At 41.0% G+C, this 24,272-nt stretch overlaps 1 pseudogene; it reads left to right on the forward strand.

Annotated features, from left to right (window-relative positions):
* Window positions 1–17,373: 17,373 nt before the first annotated feature.
* On the forward strand, window positions 17,374–24,037 carry LOC138224003 (immunoglobulin kappa light chain-like; annotated as a pseudogene).
* The last annotated feature ends 235 nt before the right edge of the window (window positions 24,038–24,272 follow it).

Below are 24,272 nucleotides of genomic sequence, written 5' to 3' on the forward strand. Positions count from 1 at the left end.
CCCCTGCAGTTCGCCTACAGGCCACACCTGGGAGTGGAGGATGCAGTCATCTATCTGCTACACAGAGCTAACTCTCACCTGGAGAAGACGGGGAGCATTGTGAGAGTTATGTTCTTTGACTTCTACAGTGCTTTTTACACCATCCATCCACCTTACTGAGAGATAAGCTAAGGGCGTCGCAGGTGGGCACTCCCCTGGTGTCCTGGATTATAGACTATCTGACCTACAGGCCACAGTATGTACGGCTACAGAGCTGTGTGTCCGAACAGGTTGTTAGCAGTACTGGGGCTCCACAGGGGACTGGCCTTGCTCCATTTCTGTTCACCTTTTACACCTCTGACTTCAGGTACAACTCTGAGACATGTCATCTGCAGAAGTTTTCGGATGACTCTGCAATTGTGGGTTGTATTAGAGACGGGGGGGAGGAGGAATATAGGAGCTTGATTACCAACTTTGTGGAGTGGTGTCATCTTAACCATCTCCAGCTTAACACCAGCAAGACCAAAGAAATGATCCTGGACTTCCGAAGGAATAAGTCTCCGCTGAACCCTGTTTCCATCCAGGGTGAGGACATAGAGGGGGTACAGTCCTACAAGTACTTAGGGGTACACCTGGATGATAAGCTGGAGTGGTCTGGTAACACTGACGCCCTGTACAAGAAAGGTCAGAGCCAACTCTATTTTCTTAGGAGGCTCAGGTCCTTTGGTGTGTGTGGAACACTGCTACACATTTTTTATGAATCAGTGATGGCGGCGGCCATCTTCTACGCTGTTGTGTGCTGGGGCAGCAGCATCATGACAAAAGATGCAAATAGGCTCAATAAACTCATCAAGAAGGCTGGCTCTGTGCTGGGGCTGAGCCTTGAGCCCCTGGAGGTGGTGGCTGAGAGGAGAATGCTGACCAAGCTCACAGCCATCATGAACAACGCCTCTCATCCACTACATGGGACTGTTATTGGGCAGTGGAGCACTTTTAGCAACAGATTGCTCCAGCTACGGTGTTCAAGGGAACATTTCCGCAGGTCTTTCCTCCCGGCGGCTGTCAGGGTGTATAACGCTGCCCTAGGCTCGGAATGTTAGCCCTTCATTTGCTCATCTATGGACAGCATGTTTGCTCCATTGTACTTTTTGTACAATCAGTCTGTATAAACTTATGTATATTTTGCACATAATTTTATTGATTCTACAGTGACTATGGTCATCACATTTTGCAGACACCTATGTATTTATTATGTAGGTATTTTATATTTATTTTGTTGTCTTTTGTTCTTATAACTATTCTGATGTCTGTTTTTGCTTGTCTTGGGCTGGACCGCTGTAACACATCAATTTCCCTACGGTATTAATAAAGTCTTGTCTATCTAATATCAATGTGCGATTGTACAATACAGGTAGCAGTGATCTGTCTCCCTCTTGTGGCCAGAGTTGAGAAATACAGACTTCATTTAATGTGGTTCTATTTGACCTTAAGCACACAAGAATGAGAACCACCCAGAGCTTCAGTGTCTTCAGGCTCCTGCTTCGTCTGATTGGATCTGTTAGAGTGACAGTGTCCTGTGCACAGTCAGTCCAACATGTTCATAATAAATTAACTCTACTGCCTGAACAGCAGCTTTTTCTTTCTCTTCTTAGTGATGGAAGTTACCACTGGTTTTATTGGAAAAGTAACATATATAAATGATAAACATTTAATATCGGTGAAAATGCTAAAGAGATATAAATTTATTTGGTATCTAGAATGTACAGTATAAAAATATCTACATAGCTGTTAAAATAACAAATAATTTTTCATCTTCGGTTTCATTTAAAAACATACTGCACATATGTTTAGAAGTAATTTGGGTAAAAATACTGACTATAACATTAAGATAAAGGTTTAATACATTATGTACAAACTTAGTTGTTCTCAGTTCGCTTGTAATAGGTTGCCTGTTCAAATCCCGCGGCCGGCAGAGGAAATCTACTCTGTTGGGCCCCTGAGCAAGGCCCTTAACCCTAGCTGCTACAGGGGCGCCATATAAATGGCTGACCCTGCGCTCTGACCCCAAGCTTCTCTCTCCCGTCTGTGTGTTTCATGAAGAGCAAGCTGGGGTATGCAAAAAGACAAATTCCTAATGCAAGAAATTGTACTGTATAAGGCTAATAAAGTGATATTATCTACATATTATTTATGTGTTTAGAACTCAATATTTATCAATGATGCACAAACCCAGCTCTCTTCAGTGCAGATGAAGCAGCTCTGCAGCTGTTCTCAGCCTCAGTCCTCTGTGGTTCCTGTTGATGAGCCAGAGCAGCTCCTGTACAGTTGAGAGAGTTTTTTGTACAGACGTGTAACACTGTGTGAACAGAGCTTTACTGTTGATGTAGTGGTAACTCTGACAGTAATAATCTCCTGCATCTTCAGCCTGGACTCCAGTGATGGTCAGAGTGAAGTCAGTCCCAGATCCACTGCCACTGAAACGCTCTGGGATCCCAGACTGACGGCATGTTGCTGCATAGATCAGGAGTTTAGGAGCTTCTCCAGCTTTCTGATGGTACCAAGCAAGACAGGGGCCAATTGAGCTGCTGCTACTACAATAACAGCTATTCAGAGAACTGCTGGCCTTACAGCTCACAGTGATTGTCTGTGATGGGAGAGCAGATGTCACTGATGGAGTCTGAGTCACAGTAACTTGTCCACTAGAACCTGGAACAAAATAAACAAACAAATCTCTTACTAGGAATACAATTTGATTATGTCAAAATACCTGAAATGCCTAGTACATACATATTTGTGCAATCACTTTGCAAACCTTTCAAACCAATTTCTGGATTGAAAAAATAATATTAAATAACTTGACATTGCAAATCTCCCTGCGTTATGTTACATTGCATTAATTTAATGGCTACTCACCATGAAAGCAGACAAGTGTCCAGATGAAGATGGTGATGAAGGTCATTGTTGTTGTGGGTTCTGTTACCATGAAGGGCAGCTCTCAGTCATGAAGTGTTAAACTCACAGGGCTATAAACACTCATAAAGCACTGAAGCATGGGCTGCCAATGCAAAGTGTCTCTTCTATGCAAATTGTCTTCCTTGACAGGGCAGGACTTTTAGCTAAGATGAGCTGTAAATACAGTTCGTGCAAAAAGGTCTGTAAAAACATGTCTGTCCTACATCATTCTAAATGATAAACAAAACAAGGTTTTCTTAATCAATACAGCTAAAAATCTATCAGTTGTACCTCATGGTTTCCTGAAAATATACTAAATTGTTTCTAATGAAATTCAGCATATGCCAATTACTTTTGTGTTTAGTTAAGACTCACAGTGTGGATCAGTCACTGTTAAGCCCTTTCAGAGTCACTGACACACACAGGACAATGATGCCACTGATTCTACTGCTGGGGACACTGGGGCTCTTTAGTCAAGGTGAGGACTGAAACGAAAGTCAGTCTAGTATTTTATTTAACTAATTAGTAAAGTTAATTTGAGTCCTACTATCTTAATACGAACATAAATCATAATCACAATAGGTAAATTAAAAAAAAGAAATATGAAATACATGGAAATGTAGCAAATATGTTTTATTAGGCAAATCAATACACACATATTTACAGCAAGAAAGCATTAATTCATTACTTGTTCATTTCCTGTTGCCAGATATTTGGAAATGGAAATGTAGGCACATAAATTAAAAAATGTTTATCACAAGCATCTTTAATTATTATTTTATAACAATTTGTTGTTCGTCATCATCTTACCTCCAGAGTCCAGTGGGCTCATTGTTGTGACTCAGTTTTTAAAATAAATATTTCAATATTTAAATTTCAAAGGCTCTGCAATTGAATTACCAAAAAATAATTTATAAAAATATAATGCCAAAAAAAACGTTATAGCCATTATTTGCCATCAGATACAATATTTTAACAGCTTTTTTGCATTTCTAAATGTCTGTTTTTATCTTGTGATATATTTTGTTTCATGTCACATTGCCTTTCCATCAGCTACATTTCCAAAGAAGGAACACGGACATACTGTTAAAGCAGAAGGATGATGTGTTTTTCCTGAAGGATTTGTGTCTGAAACATGATGATATTGTTACGAATGGGGGGTTATAAAAATGGTGAAAATCAGGACCTGACTGAGAGCTTAAGTCAACAAGTGAAATAATTATTCATAAGCCCCAACTTGTAAGTGATTTCTAGCAATATACCTGAGCGGTTGGTATAATTAGAGGCATGGCATGTACTCTCAGGTACTGTGACAGAATGAATAAATCTTGGTTTATTTCACATGTCTTAAACAACTGTCCACACTAAGTGAATAAGAACATTATGAATATGGTGCTTGTTCTGTTGTTTTATTTTCTGCTAAAATCTAAATTACTTCATTTTGTAGTTTGAGGCTCTTCATAGATCCCAACACACAGCTGTGCAGAAATCAGAACTTTAATGCCTACAACTTACAGGAAGACTTAGTTTCATATCTGTGCTATTCCGTATCCTTAACGGTTGCTCATGATAACTCTAATCTTCTCATTAATCCCAAAGAGGCATTCAATTCCTCCTCCGGTTCTTCTCATCTCCTCTCTGGAACAAACAGCAATATCCAATATCTTTGACAAATTCTTCCTGGGAAAACAGTGAACACTACTACTACAATACATTCGTTTTACTACACAAGCCCAGATACCTACACCAGGACAGTCACTCAAACCCTGGAGTGTCTCCCTGAAAAATATCCAGTGGTCTGCTATAGTATTTCAATTTAATGCAAAGGCCTACATACTGTACTGTATCTACACCAAGTCCCTCTACGGTTTCACTACAGTTACCAGGCAAAAGCTAGCAACAGTTCCTTTTGGACATCTACAGCAGGTTCTGTACTTTACCAAGTTGACCTGGTTTGGATAAGGTGTTTTCATAATCTTCCTAAAATTGCTTTATGCAGTAATTCTGACTCTGGGAACTGGTAACTGTTTCACTTTAAAAGTTCTTTCAATTTAATACTCACACTGCCACCAACAAGAAATTAATTTTGAAAGAATTATTTCCTGTGAAAGGTCTGAACTTTTGAAGTGAAACTGATAAATGAAGTAATCAAAATTATACCTTCTTGCTAAACCAGGCTCCTCTCCATTGTTCTCTTTGTTCAGACGAACCCTATGCGTCAGGCAGAGGCAGTGGACTGGTACAAGTGGCGGATTAAGGTGATCAGAGGCCCCTAGGCTACACGTTGTGTATCCAACATCTTCCCCCATTCCCCACCCATCCCCCACTCATCCCATTACCAGAAAAAAGCATGAGAAAATACTGTAATTCAGTGATGAGTTCGGAGTAAGAGCTGCTACCGCCGATTCAAACGTAATGTAACGCGGCACTCGCAGGGAACAAACACGTACACAGGGAGCCCAAATACACACACACTACAAAAGCCTGTAATGTAAGCACAGCAATGCAACCAATACATCAGATTCACAGCCAATCTGCAGGATGACAACAGAAATCATGAGCACGCTTACTTTGAAACCGATGATACACAAGATCAGCACAGCAGAGACCAATGACCACCCTGTTTGAGCGCATTATTTCAAGAACAGCAGGACACTCCCAACTCATGCAAGTCCATTGCAGCCAATCGACTCAAATCAGTCAATACACTGCATCCATGATTAGATATTTTTCTATATGGACATTCAAGAAGGGATCAAACTCACTGATAACTATCAAGGACACCCATGAAGTTCCCGTTGTCGGGGCGCTCGAACGTTTCACTACGTCCCCTAAAAGGCAGCCCTCACTCTGCTAAACACTTCAACACTGATACCACTCTTTTCAAGACGTTAGTCCAATACTCATATTCATTGTCAAACTGTCTTTTTAGTTCTGAATCTATTAGACGATTATCAGCACAGCGCATAACGTATGCAACCATAGCCTTTCTATGGCTCTCCGACACTTCATGTTCAGCCAAGCAAGCAGCGGCATTTTTCCATCATTATAGCCTACGGTCAGTCTGGACTGATTATCACTGTCCCCAAATAATTTACATGCAAATCAGAACACTGCACCTTTCGAAGGGGAACACAGCGGCCATTCTCTTGCGGCCGTTGCTGTTGCGGCCTCTGTAAGCTCCACGGCAGCAGGTGCAACAGCCATTGCGGCGGCAGATGGTGGTGGCGTTTCGGATGACTCTGCCTCTGACTCATGTTCCTTTCATCCCGTTGTGGGAGCTGCTCGTCTTCATGAGCAGCGTTGAAGCAGACTGCGCCCAGGCTAGAGCTAGCTGCAGCTTACTTTTCAACCGCAGTTGCTGTAGCACTAGCTGAAACGTTTGCTGTAAACTCAGGATCGGGGTCCAGCTCAGCAAACTTGAAATAACCAGTAAATCTGGGGATCTTTTTAAGTAGATCCTACTCACATTGCTCTTTTAACCACCGTGCTTTTCGTCTTTGCGCCCCACTATCATATTTTCTATCGCACATTTTGAGGCTGGCTGCAGAGATCACCCAATGAATCCTGCAAAATTTGAACTGCAAACCAATTGCATCTAACCAATCATTGGTTCACAAATTATTCAACGTTTTTATGGACCAATGGGGGCCCACAGGTCCGTTTTAAAAAATATCCCGGCCAATTAGGGGCCCCTGATCAGGCCCACAGGTCCGTTTAAAAAAATACTCTGGCCTCTGATCAATCCAGGGCCCCTAGGCTACAGCCTATGCTAGCCTGTTCGTTAATCCGCCCCTGGCTGGTACAGTAGTTGGACGCTGGGCTGCTCAGTTACAAGGCTGCAGACTTTCAATCTGGGTTCAAATCAATGTACAGTAAAGACATAATTATGATCAAGGGAAAGACACCAACTCACATTGAGATTAATGAGGCAACTTTACCATTTTTTTAACTAGAAACAGAAAATACTAAAAGCCCTTCTCTCCACAGTGTCCTCAGCGAGTGATAGACAGCAGTCTGTGAGGCCTTGTTATCAAAACCCACTGGTCATCCAGACACCCAAACACTGCCTGGGTGAACTGGGAAGGACACAAGCTCCCAGACATCGGTGCTGTGGACACCTAGGAAAATGTGCAGAGCGTAGTTAGGGGAGCAAGCTGGGTCCGAACCAAGGAGACGTCGAGAAAAACCACAGACACGGGAAATCTGGAAGACAGGGCAGATAGTGAATCCAAACAAGGCATAACTCAGGAAACACAAGAACAGACGGCAGCAACACAGGGATACAGGAACAAGAGCAATAAGCTGGGGAACACAGGAACAGGGAGAACAAAGCTCAGAAACAGACTCTCAAAATGACTCTTTGCCAGAGTGCTGTGCAGTATAACCTGATCTTAAGTAGCCTGTATCATCTACACATGGTCTGACTCGGGTCCAGACTGTACTGTAAGTAAGTCAAAGGGGGAAGAATTTTTTGAGTGTAACTGCTGCTGAATTTACATTGATTGTCAGGTTTTTCAACAAATTACTGCACAAAACTCAATTTTTTAAATGAATTTCATTGATCAGGTGACATTGCAGGTGACATGCTAGCTACAATATTTCTCTTGTGTTGAGAAAGTCTTTTTCAGAATTCCGTTTTCATATGCGCCATGTTATAAATTCAATTTGCTGAAACTGGGACAACAGTGGTTGCTGTCAGGTTGGAAAATATAATGTCAGGTTGCCAGGTTTTGAATGAAAATGCACAGTGAATTTATAAAGTGAGAAATGATTGCTGTGCGACATCTTTTACAATCAGCAGTCATGGTTGTGATTGGTCATGATGTCATAAGGTATTGTGGTCTTCCTCACCTCACAAGTTCCTCATTTACTGGTCATCCTTGGGTAATTGACAGGTGACATTGTGGTTCTCTTGATAATAAAGAGATTCAAACAAACCCAACCTTTTGAGAAACACAGAACCTACAGAGCCTTCAGTGCACAGAGCTGCTGCTTAGTTGCAAGACACAACGGTGGCCACAAGGAGGTGCTCATCTCAACATTGCGCTCCTTAACTGCTTTTATTCCATCAATTTTCTAACTACTTCATCTAGTTCAGTGTCTCAGGGAGCCAGAGACAATCTTAGCAAGCAACAGGTGCAAGGCAAGATACAGCCTGGACAGGACAGCAGCTCATTGTAGGGTACACGTGGACACAAATGACATACTGTAGACAGTAAATGAAAGAGATTACTACTGTCAGCAGAGATTTAGCTTCCATCTCAGTAATACACGCCTGTGCAAAAACCTCTTTCTACTCTACAGTAGAAAGTACAGTAATGTGGTTCATTAAAAGAAACCACAGAGGACTGAGGCTGAGAACAGCTACAGAGCTGCTATAATTGCTTTTTTGATTTTTAACATTGATATACAGCAAAACTATGTATTGTAAAATTGTTGGATCTCTATTTTCACTGTAATGTAGCAATGCATTGTATTTGGTATTGATACATGAATGTTATTTCTTCTTTGTATCTCTGTCTTTTGTACCACAAAGAATTCTTAATAACCCTAATCAACAAAGAGTTAGTTTGGCTAAAGTGAAAAACTGATTTTGACTTTCACTTTGTGTCCTTTGCTCTTGTTTACTAATCTTAAAATCACCAGTGTCTTAACTTGGCAGTTGAATTTTGATATCAGTGTCAAAGAGCTGGAATTTATTTCCTGGAAATCAATGTGTCCACAAAGGACTTTGGCGAAAACAACTAAATTTGTCTTTTGCTTCTCCTGTGTCATTCTGATACCTATATTTGCAAACAGTGTGGTTCACCACACTGTTTGCAAATATACTGTTTTGTTTTTAAGAACAAAAGCAATGTCCTGTATTAAATCCTGTGCTGTGTGTGAGTCCACTGGTGGCTCATGGAGATCTTACAGCCTGTGCGGAGTTTAGGATGAGGCACCTTTGAATTGCTAGTGGGAGTCAGTAGTCTAGAGGAAGAGGCCGTTGGGCACGTTGAGCTTGTTTGGTTGCTATTATCTCAGTGATCTGAGAATCTCTCGTGGCTGTTTCTTGAAAGAAACCAGAGTATTGGCTTTACCAACACAGCCGGGAAGATTACTTCCTCTTTGGATAAATAACTGTTTCCCGTTCTCAGTTTTAAATGCAGATCTCTGATGTCATAGAAACTATTTGAAAGCCCCCAGGTTGAAATGTAAAAAAAAATGTAAAAAACCTTATCTGTGATAGAAACATTCTCCATCTTGATTCTCTTAGGTACAGATTTATCAAGAAAATGACCAAATGAAAAAGCTATCTGTCTGTGTCTAACATATCAATATACAGTATTGTTGTGCCAAACAAAGGGCATCAGCCGAGAGTTTGTGTGTTGAAAGTCTTCTTTATTTCATATGCATATGGGAGTCATTCTCTTGCATGCAAGACTCAAAAGACAATGCTTACAGTGCTCTTTTATACAGTGAAACAAACGATACAAGATACACTCCCACATTACTCTCTGCTTGCATTTGGCTATATATGGTCATTCTAGAAAGCTGACCAGTACATATATTTTCTTTACTGCTGGCTTGTGTGACAAGCAGTCCCTTCTGCTGAATAGATCATTTGTTCCAGGAGAGGTCACTCAGTCCTTGCCATGAGAACTATGCCAACTACGCATAAAGACAGCATGTGGCTATGTTATCTTTTGAAACCAGACATCCTGAGATGGAGTTAGTAAAATATAAGTAAAGAGATACATAGTCAACAAGATATAATACAAACTTTTAGTTAATTCCCTCAGTATTCTGCTCAGAATCAAGGTCTTAAGCATTATTAAGAATGGGCACTCCAGTTCACCCAAGTCATTCTGAACAGTGAAAATCACCTTCATCCTTACGATATGATGATGCTTCAGCTTCTGTTCCTGAAACCTCATTTACTCCACCAGAATCTTTTTGCCTTTCATCAGAGCTTTTACATCCCTTGTTCACAGACAGAGGGTCTTTCAATTGATGTGTCACTAGAAACATTCACCTGTAAGAAACCCTTCACATGTTTTGCTCTCAAGCTTCAGGTAAGGATCCCCCTCCATAAAATTACCAAATCAGATCTAATTCTCATTCTAATAAGAGCTCAGATATTACAGCTGAGGAAACCATTCCTTTCCTTTCAGCTGCTTCTGAAAGCTACAATGGTTTATTTTTTTTTGTTTCAAGTAAAAAAAAATGAAGCAACTTATTAAAATTAACAACAATCAAAAAATAACTTTTTTATGTTATCCTGACACAAAATAGATCAAACTGATGCCAGGAGGAAGTTATATTTTTCACAACTTATAAAAATTAAAGGAAACAGTAGTTCTTAATTGTGAAGGTAATTAGACATTAAAGTTGTTACCAAAAGAGACATTTTCTTCTCAATGCTAAACAAGGTGATTGTCCTTTGTGGTGTGGAGCAGGTTGGCCAATTGTCAACATTTGTGTAGTTGTTGTTGGGACTATATACATCTAAATAGTGAAATATTTTCTGAGTTAGTCATTATCAAAGTGCATATTTTATTTAATATTGGTATGCACATACGGTATGCAATGTTTCCTTTCTTGAAACATTGTTTACACAGCAAGTTTATAAAGAACATTTGCAGCAGCTTTTACTGTCTGAATCAGACACAACTGCTTTAGTGCTCCTCTCTCTGTAAATTCTGCTTCTGATCGATCAGATGCAATATTTTTTGAGTTTTCCTCTAGTTTTCCTCTAGTTCATCAGTGGCTCATGAGTTGAGCTTGACTCTGAATTTTCTCCTGGTTTAATACATAATTCAAAGAGAACCTACACAGAAGAAAACACAATTATTTCTGTGATTCTTTTTTATTATGCAATTTTATGTCTGCGTGAAAAGAGCCCCAAAAAAGTGCTCTAAGATGACCAGCTTAAACTCAGATTAGAGACAGCATTTTTCCAGCTCTGACTTGTCAGACACTGAGAGAACTTTAAGCACAGGCAGAACGCACTATAAAAAAAAGAATTTCCACCCCCTTGTAAAGACCAGGAGTGTGAAGTAACAAAGTAGTACTACTTCACTACACTACTTAAGTACATTTTTCTGAGATCTGTCCTTAAGTATTTTATTTTCTGGGATGCTTTAACTTTTACTAAAGAATGTTGTTTTAAAAAAGACAGTAATTTTACTTCTCTACATTTCCCAGAAGAATCTTTATTTTTCGTTCTCTCTGGGATATTGATGTTTACACGGGCGGAGATTCTGATTGGGTAAAGGCACATGCACATCGCTAATGTTCTGAAACCGAGTTTTTCTTTTAAATTACCACCCAATAAACACTACAACGGACTAGAGGGCATCCTAGTTTAACATTTGTAAGGGTATTTGTAAAATATAGATGTTAATCAGGAAATTATTTTCATAGAAGAATTAATGGAAATAGGGTTAATGGAATGCAAATGGTACGGAGGCGATAGAACTGGTTTGATATAATAATTGCAGTCTGTGCTGTTGTTCTGTTTAATGATAAACACGTCATTAAATAAAAACATCCATAGTTTCAGTTTCTCCTTGCTGCAATTTCATTTAGATCAATTAGAAACTAACCCTTCTGTTTCAACAATAGCTTGAGCTCTGCCTTTATAAATGGAGTTGATTGGATTGCAACTTGACAATAAGTACTACAGTATAAAAAATACACATTTAGCAATGCTAAATATGCATTGAAATATTTTCTCTAATGGCATTTATTAGCAAAATGTTAATTAGCAGATTTGTTTGTAATTTTCAATGTCATAACATTTTAAGTTTCGTAACTTAAATATATCTACTTAAATATATATTTAATAATCTAAATATATCTGGATGCAGGAGATTGTTACTGTCAGAAGTACCGTATGGCAGTTACCCTCTTAAACAGTGATACATGTCTGTACAAATACCTCCCTCTGCTCTACAGGAGCTGTTTGATACTAATTTTACATTAGAATTATTTAACATTAATAACATTAATTAATGTGAAAGAATAATTATGTGAAGCAGTGAATTTACCATGGAAATGTGTGTATTGTAGCGCCACCCGGGGCACTTTAGCCATGCACACGCAAGGCGGGCTGAGAACAGCGCCTGGGGGCGGGACTATGGGACTGTGTATAATGGGATGGAGGCTGGGAGACAGCCTCTTCCCTTCGTGTGTGTGTGTTAGTGTAGGTGCTGCACTGTAACCCCTGTCCCTGTGTGTGTACCTTTCCCCGGTTCTGGTTAATAAATGTGTTGTTCAACCCCATTCCCTGAGTCCTATGCCTGCTCCATTCCATACCGAAGCCCGCGGTCATTACAATATTTATATGTAATAACTTAAATATATCTACAACTTATTTATATGCACTTACTGTATTACACAACATTTATAAATAAACTCAGCTCTGTTCAGTGTTATAGCAGCTCTGCAGCTGTTCTCAGCCTCAGTCCTCTGTGGTTCTTGTTGATGAGCCAGAGCAGCTGTTGTAGAGCTGAGGGAAGTTTTTGTATGGGTCTGTAATACTGTGTGAACACACCACTGTCATAACTCTGACAGTAATAATCTCCTGCATCTTCAGCCTGGACTCCAGTGATGGTCAGAGTGAAGTCAGTCCCAGATCCACTGCCACTGAAACGACCTGGAATCCCAGACTGACGATATGTTGCTCCACATATTAGGAGTTTAGGAGCTTCTCCAGCTTTCTGATGGTACCAAGCAAGACAGGGGCCTCTTGAGCTACTACTACCACAATAACAGCTACCCAGAGAACTGCTGGTCTTACAGATCACAGTGACTGTCTGTGATGGGAGAACAGATGACACTGATGGAGTCTGAGTCACGGTAACCTGTCCATTGGAACCTGGAACAAAATAAACAAGTAAATGTCTTACTAGAAATACAATTTGATTATGTAAAAATTCCTGAAATGCCTACTACAGATTTGTGCTATCACCTTGCAAACCTTTCAGTCCAGTTCCTAGTTTGAAAAGATAATATAAAATTACATTGCAAATCTCCTTGCATTGTGTTACTTTGCATTAATTTAATGGCTGCTCACCATGAAAGAAGACAAGTGTCCAGATGAAGATGGTGATGAAGGTCATTGTTGCTGTGGGTTCTGTTGCCATGAAGGGCAGCTCTCAGTCATGAAGTGTTAAACTCACAGGGCTATAAACACTCCCAGAGCACTGAAGCATGTGCTGCCAATGCAAAGTGTCTCTTCTATGCAAATTGTTACCCTTAATAGAGCAGGACTTTTAGCCAAGACGAGCTGTAAACACAAATTGTGCACTGAGGTCTGTGAAGAAATGTCTGCTGGAATCTGGTCTTGCATCATTCTGAATGATAAATAAAACAAGGTTTTTGTATCTTTATCACAGGAGTCACTACAGCTAAAAATACTTATCAGTTGTACCTCATGTTTTCGGGAAAATATAGTCCATTGTTTCTGATGAAATTCAGCATATGCCAATACTTTTGTGTTTAGTTAAGACTCACAGTGTGGATCAGCCACTGTTCAGCCCTTTCAGAGTCACGGACACACACAAGACAATGATGCCACCGATTCTACTGCTGGGCACACTGAGGCTTTTCGCTCATAGTGAGAACTGAAACAAACATCAGTCTAGTATTTCAGTTAACTAATTAGTAAAGATAATTTTAGTCCTTGTATCTTAGTACTAACAGAAATCCGAATCATAATAGATAAATTTAAAAAAATGAAATACATGGAAATGTAGAAAATACGTTTTATTAGGCAAATATGCAATATGCACAGTAAGCAATGTTCAATACAATACACAAGTTACAATATTTACAAACAAGTGTGCATCTTGACTAAACAGAGAACCCCAGACCACTGCCAAGTATTCAAATCCTTTTTTTTTCCAGTTGAACTTCATTTTTATTAGAATTTACTTTCTCCAATATTAACAATTGGGACCATCCCCAAGATACACTGCCGGGTCCTGGCTTAACCTGTCCCTCAGTCTCTAGGAGCCACATCTCTTCCAGAGCAGGGTGTTCCAGCACAGCGCTTGTCAACATCTAGGTTTTCCAGCACTGGGATTTCGAGGCCATCAAAGCAGCCCTCCACACTCTACTGCTCACACTTCAGACACACAAGGACAAATTATCAGCTTGTGATGGCTGGGCTTCTTCAACAGCCTGGCTATTTATTCTTTTAGCGTGAAGCTCCAGAACAAGGCAGTGCCTGTCAACATCTCCCTGCTCATTAGTCCAACCTGTGCTCCTGGACTTCAGCATCATCCTCTTCATCCCTCCACTTTCTGTTGCTTGAGCTTCATCCCTGCCCTTGACACTCAGCTCAACATCAGCTGTCAGCAGACAGAGAGAGTTATTGGCCTGGTCTTGTCCTCTTCATCCCTCCACCTGCTGTTACTTGAACTTCATTTCTGCATTGACACACAGCTCAACATTGGCTCTCAGCAGACAGATTTTATTCCTCCACTTCCTCCCCTATAATATCTCCACATATTGTAAGATCTAAGAGGATAGAGCCCATGCTGGAGCACAAATGCTCTCCTCCTGAGCACCTTCAATGCCTGCTCAGATCCCATCATCTCTGTCTTCTCTTCTGCTTTCCTGGAGACCTTCAGACCTTCAAAAAGGTTTTAAACACAAGCTCAATAAAGAGGCAAACTGCTCAGTCTAACTCCCTGGGACTTCCCCACATTCCTCCATTCAATGACTCACTGGGCTGTGGGTGTGGCTCAATGGTTTAAAGTAAATGTTGACTAATGTCCTTTTTAAAGTGCATGATTTAGACCAATATCCTTTTCCATTTTTATTTTCCAAGATGTTTTTAAGGGACAAGAAAAGAAGAGGGGTTAACAGATAAGCATATCTGATTGATACATTAATTGAACGCAATTAATTAATCAAATATATACATCAACAAAATAAATATTCCAAAACCTTTCCACAATTCACTAAAAATGAAAAACTGAAATTATTTCATTTTAAAAGTATTCAGACCCCTAGTATTCATACCCCAAGCTCAAGTTCACACAGGTGGAATACAGTACATTACCTCAAAAGTTACACAATTTGTTGATTGACTCCACCAGTGTAAGAATTTACTGGGTCACCTGTTGTCAATTATTTTGTAAATATAAATAGCCCTCTTTCTGTGAGATCTTACAGCATGGTAGAGAAAAGAAGTCAGATTTTATTATAGAAAGGAGGAGGAATCTGGTGAAGGCTACAAGACTATTGCCTCAGTGGAGTCCATTGTACAGAAGTGGAAAAGTATGCAACTACAGCCACACTGCCTAGATCAGGCCGCCTCCCTAAACATAGTTGCTAGACTAGAAGTGCACTTATTAGAGAAGCTACTGCAAGGCAAACTGTGACACTGAACGAGCTACAGGAGTCAGTCGCTGTGATGGAAGTTAATGTATATGGGTCAACAAAGCTTTCCACAAAAAGAGCGTCTATGGGAGGGTTGCAAGGAAAAGACCCTGGCTGAGATACCCATATCCTTGCCTGCGAAGAGTTTGCAAAACCACATCTAGAAGATACTACAGAGACATGGCAGAAAGTCTTGTGGTCTGACAAGACCAAAGTGGAACATTTTGGCCTGAATGGTCAGAGGTACTGTACTGTATGTATGGCTCAAATCAAACACTACACATCAGCGAAGTTACACCATCCCCTCTGTGAAGTTATCAGGAGTTATCATGTTATCAGGATCAATGGGAAAATGAACAGTGTACAGTATATCACTGACAAATCCTGGACAACAACCAGCTTCCCTTTTGAGCCAAAAAGCTAAAAATGACAAGGACATTTGTCTTTCAAGCAACAGACAGACTAGATAGGCTACAAAGGCATTTGAGTCTGTCTTATGTTCTTATTTCCATTGGCAAAGTAAATTTCTTCCATGATTAAATTTCAGATGTACTGTAGGAATACAGTAACTAACATTTTCTGTCTATAGTAGTTCAGGTGGGTAGCTGCGTCAGCATGCGTAGGCTGCAAAGGAACAGGTAATAGGTTTATTCCATGCTAAAAAAAAGAAGAAAGAAAACACAACGTTTCGGCCGTGGAGCCTTCTTCAGGTGTGAGAGAGACAAGGCAGTAGGTAATGTAGCAGGAGAACAAAGGCTGGGAGGGAGGAGGAGTGAGAGGTGGGAGCAGGGGACAGGAAGAGAGGCCAATCAAGAGGTGTGGAGTCAGAATAGGTATAGAGAGGTGTGAAATGAAACTTCCAATGAATGGAGAACATTTAAAAGAAGAGTAGTCTGTCGTTAAGACAAGGGGGAAGGTGTGAGCCTAGCTGCATGATAATTTTGGTTTCGGTAGTCTTTCTGATGTACTGTATGAGTTTGGAAAACCGTCTTTGAGAACACAGACAGAGAGATTAGAATGGTCGTGGTCATCAGAGGTGAAATGAGAAACAATGGGCTTGGAGAGATCTTTAATCTTCACAGCCCTGATGTGTTCTCTGAAGCGGTCTCCGAGTCTCCTTCCTGTTTCTCCAATGTAGATGGCTGGGCATTTACTGCAAGAGATATAGTAAATAAGGTTGCTGGAGGTACAAGATGCCATCTGGGTGATCTGGAATTGTCCTGAGGGGTCTTGAATGAGTATGGTGTTGGATGTGTACTTGCAGGTGATACAGCGAGCTCTGTTGCACGGGAAAGTGCAGATGGTTGCTGAGGGCAGTCAAGGGAACTGTGAACAAGAAGGTTGCACAGATTAGGTGATTGGCGATATGAGATGATGGGGTGGTCAGAAAAGAGGGCCCCAATGGAGGGATCATTTTCTATCTGTGTCTTACAGTACCTTCAAATTCAGAGTTGAGCTTGAAAACATTATTAAACCCCTTCAGAAAAGAGAGGGCTACATGTCCAAATTAAATAATCATATTAATAAAATAATCAAAAATATATTCATATTTTTTCATCCCAAAGGATTGCAAAGAGCCATATAAAGTACATATGAGGTCAGCTCTTCTGCTCCAGCTACCCCACTGCACAGCAGATCAGGCGCAGATGTGAGAAATTACTTCATCAGCTGAACTTAAATGAAATAAGGAGGGGGCAGATTGTGCAAGCCCTGCTCCCTATTGAATTACCACATAGATAAATAAAAGAGACACAGATTAACATTTAGCCTGGATAAAGTGGTTAGAAAATGGATGAATAGATAAACAATTATTATATCTTTCTGAAATATCAAGACTCATCACAATGTTAAACATACAACACTGGCGATCTTACTAACCAGAGATATACAACTATAGTAGAAGCCCTGTTTTTTTTTTTCACAAAAAGTGATTAAAAAAACATTTTATCATATATTTATCATTTATTTTTGCACGCATGCTTTATTTTTATTTTGTCATATTAACAAGATGTTTAACCCCTTTTAGTTTAGAGTTAGATGTTTCATGTCCTGTGCTTTTTAACTATGTCCTCAGGTTAGCTCTCTTATTTCTTAATGCCTGACTGCAGGGATTATTGAGTTTCAATGCTGGGCCTCTGACACAGATAAAAACACATTTCTGTGTCTTTGTCTCCCCTTACAGGTGTTTCTTGCAGCTGCAGGTAAAATAACTTGGACCACTTTCCCAGATGGCTGCGCTTTGCCTTGAAGACACCTCAGTGCCTCTCAGTGCCTTTCCTGTCACTCTGATTGTTGAAGTGAAACAGTCCTTTCACACTCCTTGTCTGTTTCTACAAATCAATATCCTCTACCTTTAGAAATTCAGTAACTAAAGAAAGTTTCACCATGCTCCCAGAACTTCTTTTCAACATACAGAAATATCTTAAAATTGTTTAACTGCCCTTTTTTAAGAAATACTGCCCATTTACTGTCTGGGTGAAAATGAGAAATGGAATATATTACCAAGCCAGTGAAGGAAGTAAAAGATTTTTCTTTAAGCGGACAGGCATTGTGATCTTGAGTAATTCTTTACTTTAGATGCTAGATGTCAGTGATATATTCTTGTTCTGTTGTTAGGTGCTGTTAGGTGTTTTTTTTACTTATAGTACTGCATTCTGTTTATTGATATACTGTATAGTGGAGAACAGTTCACTCTGCCACCACAGAGCAGGAAGATGCACTGAGACAGAGCAGACCAATAAAATACAGATTCACATAATCCACAGTTTACTATTATTATCATTAATCAAAAGGGTGACTTACAGCACATGCAAATTGTTTAGACCACAAGCCTGCGTGGTTTGCATAAAGGGAGTCAGACAGTTTTAAATCTGAAGACTCATCACCACTCTGACATTTTTTTCAAATCAGGAAAAGACATCAGCCATGGTGTCAGTCATTTCAGTCACCTGGATTATTTTATTCTACACTTACTGTATGGTGAGTCAAAGAAATATTTATCTACATTTAGTTCAAGTAGATAGGTGCGTCAGCATGCGAAGGCTGCAAAGGAACAAGTTAAAGGTTTATTCCATGCTGAAAAGAGAAGAAAGGAAACACGATTTTACGGCAGTGGAGCCTTCTTCGGTTGTGAAAAACGTTGTGTTTCCTTTCTTCTCTTTTCAGCATGGAATAAACCTTTAACTTGTTCCTTTCTCTACATGTGTTTTGTATTTTCACTTAAATATATATTACAATAAAATGGGATCTGTCTGACACACATTGTTTCTGTGTTGTTTCTGCAGGGACTGATGGTGAGATTACAATGACTCAGACTCCAGCCACACTGTCAGTGTCTCCTGGGCAGGATATCAGTCTCCAATGCAGCGCAAGTCAGGACATTAGCTGGAAATTAGTCTGGTACCAACTGCAGGCTGGTCACAGTCCTAAACTGCTGATTAAAGCTGGGGATGGGTGATTTGAGTTTCCAGTCGGGTTTCCAACTTGATTTAATGACAGCTGATCCAGAACTGTTTTTACCTTCAAAATCACTCCAGAACTTCAGGTGGAAAATGCAGGAGATTATTATTATCAGAAGTATAGAAGCTTTCACAGAGTGATACGTAATAATAAGTAGAACAGAGTGATGCAATTAATAGATGGGGATTATTAGGAGGCCAACAGGAAATTATACTAGGATGCCAGGGTAACACCCCTGCATTCTTCAAGAAACACCCTGGGATTTCTAATGACCACAGAGACTGAGGACCGCAGTTTTACATCTCATCCAAAGAATGGCTACTTTTTACAGTCTGGCATCCCCGTCACTATACTAGGGCATTAGGACCCACACAGACCACAGGGTGATTGCCCCCTACTGATCCCTTTAATATCTCTTCCAACAGCAATTTTAGTTTTTACCAGGAGTCTCCCTTCTAGCTACTGACCAGGCTCACACCTGCTGAGCATCAGTGGGCTGTCAGTTGTGAGTTGCAGGGTGATATACTCTTCTGGAGACTGAGAAAGGACACATACAATGAGTCAAACTGCCAACCAGTCTTTCTGCTTTTTTCAGGTTGGCATTTTGGCTCCTTCTTGCTCATACTCTTGCTCATAATCCATCTCTATCTCATTAGGAGTGAATCTAATGTGAAGTTAGCCTGTGTTACTGTACATACTGTACTGTACGTCCTCGGTTCGTCTCGTACATCTGTATGTAAGATATTCTTTATTTTACCACTCCCCACCAGATTTATTCAGTTGTAAATACTTAGTAGTTACAAATGAGCTTCTAGATTCTTGTTCATTCCAGTGTTTTCTAACACAGAACACTTTGTTCATCTCATTTCTTTCCTAATATTTGCTTTCGAATACTGTCTGTAAGGCCGTTCACTTTCATGATAATCTCTTTGTTTACTTCATACTCTTTTTCCTTTCAATTGAAAGGGGAGTTTGATCTCTTTTTTAGGTTTTCCTTTGCTTGACTGGATTGTTTTTACATAGCTCAGTAATAAAAAAGTTAAAGAGCAGGAAAAACAATCAGCTATTCTCAGATTTCTGCACATCATTTGAACATGATTGTCATACCTGACTTCCCCAACTTCCACAGCAATACTAACTATGGGAGAAAGCTGTCCTAGAAGATAGCCTTACTTGGAGCAGGGGAGGAGTGCTGGTGTCATCCCTGCCTTTTCACCTGTGCTCCTCTTGGGAAGAGTGCCAGCCTTAAGCCTAAAACTTTGGCCTAAAAAGCACATCACTCTTCAGCCCCTTCCTCATTCGTAACTGAGCTTCAGGTCCCTCTCTGTGTGCACACTCTATGATAGCCCTTAACAATGACCAGGATTACACAGCCCATTCCAGGTGCACGTCAGTGTTAATAACCTGACCTGAGAAAGCCTCTTGCCTTTGCCTCCTGACTGTGTTCCCTGATCTCCCTTCAGCTCTGATCTCTGTGTGTCACTTGACTTCACCCCTGGCTTTAAACTTGGCTGAACCTCACCCTGTCTCCTGATCAGCCCTTGTGCGTGACTACAGCGCCTCCCCAGTGATCCCCCACTTGTTTCGTATTACGACCCCGGACTGTGGTTACCAGCATCCTGCAGGTCTACCAATCAACCATGACCCAGGAAATTCCATGTGAGCTGTGACCTGTGGCTGATGTGAGAGCGCCCCCTGACACAACATGATTCTCTGATGAAACTGTCAAGATCCTTCCAAGAATGCATGCTGGATGTCACCCAGTTGGATCAGCTTCAGCACCATGACTGAATAGCTGATTATAGACCCACAATGCCGTGAAGTGAAAGGGTTTGTTACAACCTGATGGATCATAATGACTGTGTGGCAGCTCGTTTTTATTTTACTTTCACCCTAGAAAAATCTGAAATTGAAAGCATTTGTTTGTTATGCTTGGTCTGGAAGAATCTCCATTTCTCTTCCTCTCATTCGTCTTCGATGTCTGGGCTCTTGTGCAGAAGCCAGGTGTTTGGTGTATCTAACCCTCCTGGCTGCCTCACACACCTGCTGAAAGGAAGCCCCTGTGTAAATAGGGAGGATTGCCCTCTAACACAAGATCAGGCTGCAGGTGTTAAAAGTGAAAGTCTGGGAGGATGAAAGGCGCTGGAGTGTAACGTTCTGTTAAAGCTCATGCAGTTCCCCCAGCGCAGCAGGAGGCAGCCTGTGAGGCAGAGCTGGGGGAGATGAGTAGGGTTTCAGCTCAGGGCTGTGAGGGGAGGCAGGTGAAGGCAGCAACCATCTGGCTGTGTGGTTTCTCTCTCTGCTGCTGCCCTGAAACTGACTGTCAGTCTGCTGCTCTTTGATTGCAATCACACTCTTCTTCTGTGATTATCTCTTTACTGCCGTTCTGTGATTGTCATTCTGCCTTCGTTCTGTGGTTCTGCCGAAAGCAAAACAGACTGAATTAAACTTACAGTTTCAAATCTAATTTAAAGGTAATTTAAAACAAATTAAGCTGGATTTCACAAGCTTGTCAGCAGCAGTGTTTAGTCGTCTATCTGTGAAATACCATGTTGGCACTGAATGTGATTGATTCTTTCTCACTTTTTGTTGAAATGTGAACTGATCTAACATACAGTAGGTGACAATGCAAAATGATCGTATAAAGTGTGTCTATTATGAAAAGCTATGTTCAGCATATCATATTAAATGAAGATTATATAATTTATATCATATCTTTCTGGAAATTTTAAGGAAATTTTCGATGAGAGCTGGCTTTCATTTTTCTTTATTTTAAAAGTATAATATATATCTGACTATATTGCAAATTTGTCCTCACAGCTCTTTTCGGGCCTTGGATGCCTTCTGTGTGGAGCCCGGATTTTCTCACTCTGATCAAGCAGGATTAATCCTTGTCCTCTGGTTCTTCCCGCCTTCCTGAGCCCTGATTGCCGGAATAATCGATCTCTGCAAGTTATTGCCCCTGTCTGCTGGTATCAAAGTGCACTGGGATGGGCTGGCATCCAAGCTGCTGTCCCTCCTTGCGCGTAGACCTCCAGATTAGACTCTGGACCAGGAATAAGAGACTTTCTGATGATGGATGGATTCAAAAGGATGTGTGATGCAAGAACACAACCACATGCATATTGGTTGCATATTATCAGGTATGTCTGTTGTGGCGCTGGAGACATCAGTCTGAGATGTACTGTAAGTCTTAGTGATAATTATTTCAATGCTGCACATCAATACAGCTTCTAGTCTAATAGCAGAGAAAGAAAATCAAGCATGAATAAGAAAGAAGAACTGAAAGGAAGACATTGGCAGTGGAGGGCTGGGAAAGAGCAGTTTTGTGCAGGTTTTGTACAGCTGCATATGAAACTTCACACCACTTTATTTTCACTGACACAACTCTTCACTCTTTTTAAAATAATTAAAATTAAAAGATGTCTTGATAAGTACAGAAGATATACTGTAGTGCTTTATTGAGCAATCTGTGTATGTAAACTCATATATGTACATGGTGACATATATACTGTACATATACAGTATTATTGGCCCTGATGTGCTACTGCAGACAGTGAAAAGACATTAATTGTGCAGCTTGTGCCCTAGATGGGCTGCTGGAAAAGGACTTAGTGCTGCTGTATGCACATATGTTACCTTTGTGTGGTTGTTTCTTCCCTATAGTTGATCTTCCTAGTTAGATTCCTCACTGGGTCGCCGTCTGTAACCCTGTCAGCAGCAGAACCATGAGTCCTCCCACAGACCGGACTCTAGTGGTTTGGTGGTGAGCAACTGTGTGACAGAGAGTAGGAGGTGGTAATAAAGCAGGGTCAGTCAGCAGGGCTTTGAAGTGTTGTGATTGCTTCTCTTTGGCTTCCTCTGCAAAAATTAAGAGATTTTTTTATGGGAACTAGAAGAAGCTAAAAATGTGAGAGATTAAGATCCTGAGGAGATATTTTGGAGACAGGTTGGAAACTGTGAATTGGCAGAACAAACTACCAATCCAAAATGGAAACTCATGCAACAGAAAGACTGTAACCTCTCCCTGACAGGGAAGGTTCTGGTGATTAAAGTCAAGCTCTTGCCTATCTTGAATTTTCTAGCTCCCACCTTCTCAATCCCACACTGTTATGTGGCAGAGCTGGGGAGAATGGTGTTTCATTTTCTATTGGTTTGGAAGCAGGAAAGACTCAGTAGGGAAATAATGTACAGGCCACTACCCTTGGGGGGGAAGTTTGTCCCAGACGTTGCCATGAAGCTGCTGTGCATCTTCCTGACCTCTGTACTGAGAGGTCTTGCGAGAGCACCTGAACCACAAACCTGTATTTCCCCAGGTGTTGGGGAGGTAAGGAGGTATCAGACCCAAACTGGATGTCCCATTCTCTGAGACATGCCCTGCAAGTTACAGCACAGATAAAAGCTTTTTAAGATCTCATCCAATTGGTCATGATAAGATCCTCCATCTGAGACCGGAGATGAAATTATCTCTTCCTTACACACATTGAATTTATTTATTTATGCTTTTATGATCTCAGTATTCTAAATGAAGTCGGACAAGTGTGAGGGATCATTTTAGCTCAAATGTCCCTCAATTCCTGTGTGAAATGTATCTTTATTTCTTTATGTCTGGTTCTCCCACACCTCATGTCGCTGCCCTGCGCTGAGAGACGATGTGCCTCTTCTCTCCAGCCTCACTCCATGTTGCTTTTCTCCCAGGTGATACTCGGCCCTCGCTGACAGCCCTGCCCCCCTCCAGCAGGGAGCTGTCGGAGAAGAAGTCGGCCACGCCGCTGGGTCTGGCCAGCAGGGGCTTCCTGTCCAGCTGGAGCCTGTAGTTGACTGTGGACGGCCCCTCCAGGACCAGTGGGATCATCAAGACCCCCTGCCTCCTGGACGGCACTGGTCTGTACAGCTGGAGCAGCACCCTGACTCTGTCCGAGGCCGAGTGGTCCTCAGTGGGAACCGTGGTCTGTGAAGCCACCCACAGCACCCAGACTCCTGTCTCAACACCCCTGAAGAAATCAGAGTGCACGGAATAGCCCAGCCCAGATTTCCAGCTTCATTCCCAGCTTAGATCTGCAGATAGTGGTGTTTATCTATAACCTGTCCGTGCTGTGATTCAGAAGCAGAAGGCTCTCATCTCCTCACCTGTGTGTCCCATCATCTAGAGCCAGTGAGCTGCTTGTGTAAGACCCCTCTCAGAGCTCTGCTCATGTCTGAGTGTGGAAATAGTCTGTTGCTGCTAGTGACACAACAGTCAGAGTAATAAAGAGTTTATGGATCATGAGCATCTGTGTTCTGAGTATTATTGAAAAACATTTTGTCTCAAATTAGACTCATGTAGCTAAACTGGTGAAGTTACTAATGATTTATTCTTGAAGACGAGCAGGGTCTCCATTCTTCTACTGTAGGGGAGAATTTTTACACAGTGTGCCAATGAATGGAGTTTAGAATAAAAGTTCAGGAGGGATGGCAAGAGCCAAGTTCAATCAGACTCAGCTGTCAGTAATTCAAAATCACCT

The sequence above is a fragment of the Lepisosteus oculatus genome, chromosome 18, assembly GCF_040954835.1.
Source record: "Lepisosteus oculatus isolate fLepOcu1 chromosome 18, fLepOcu1.hap2, whole genome shotgun sequence".
Taxonomy (NCBI): Eukaryota; Metazoa; Chordata; class Actinopteri; order Semionotiformes; family Lepisosteidae; genus Lepisosteus; species Lepisosteus oculatus.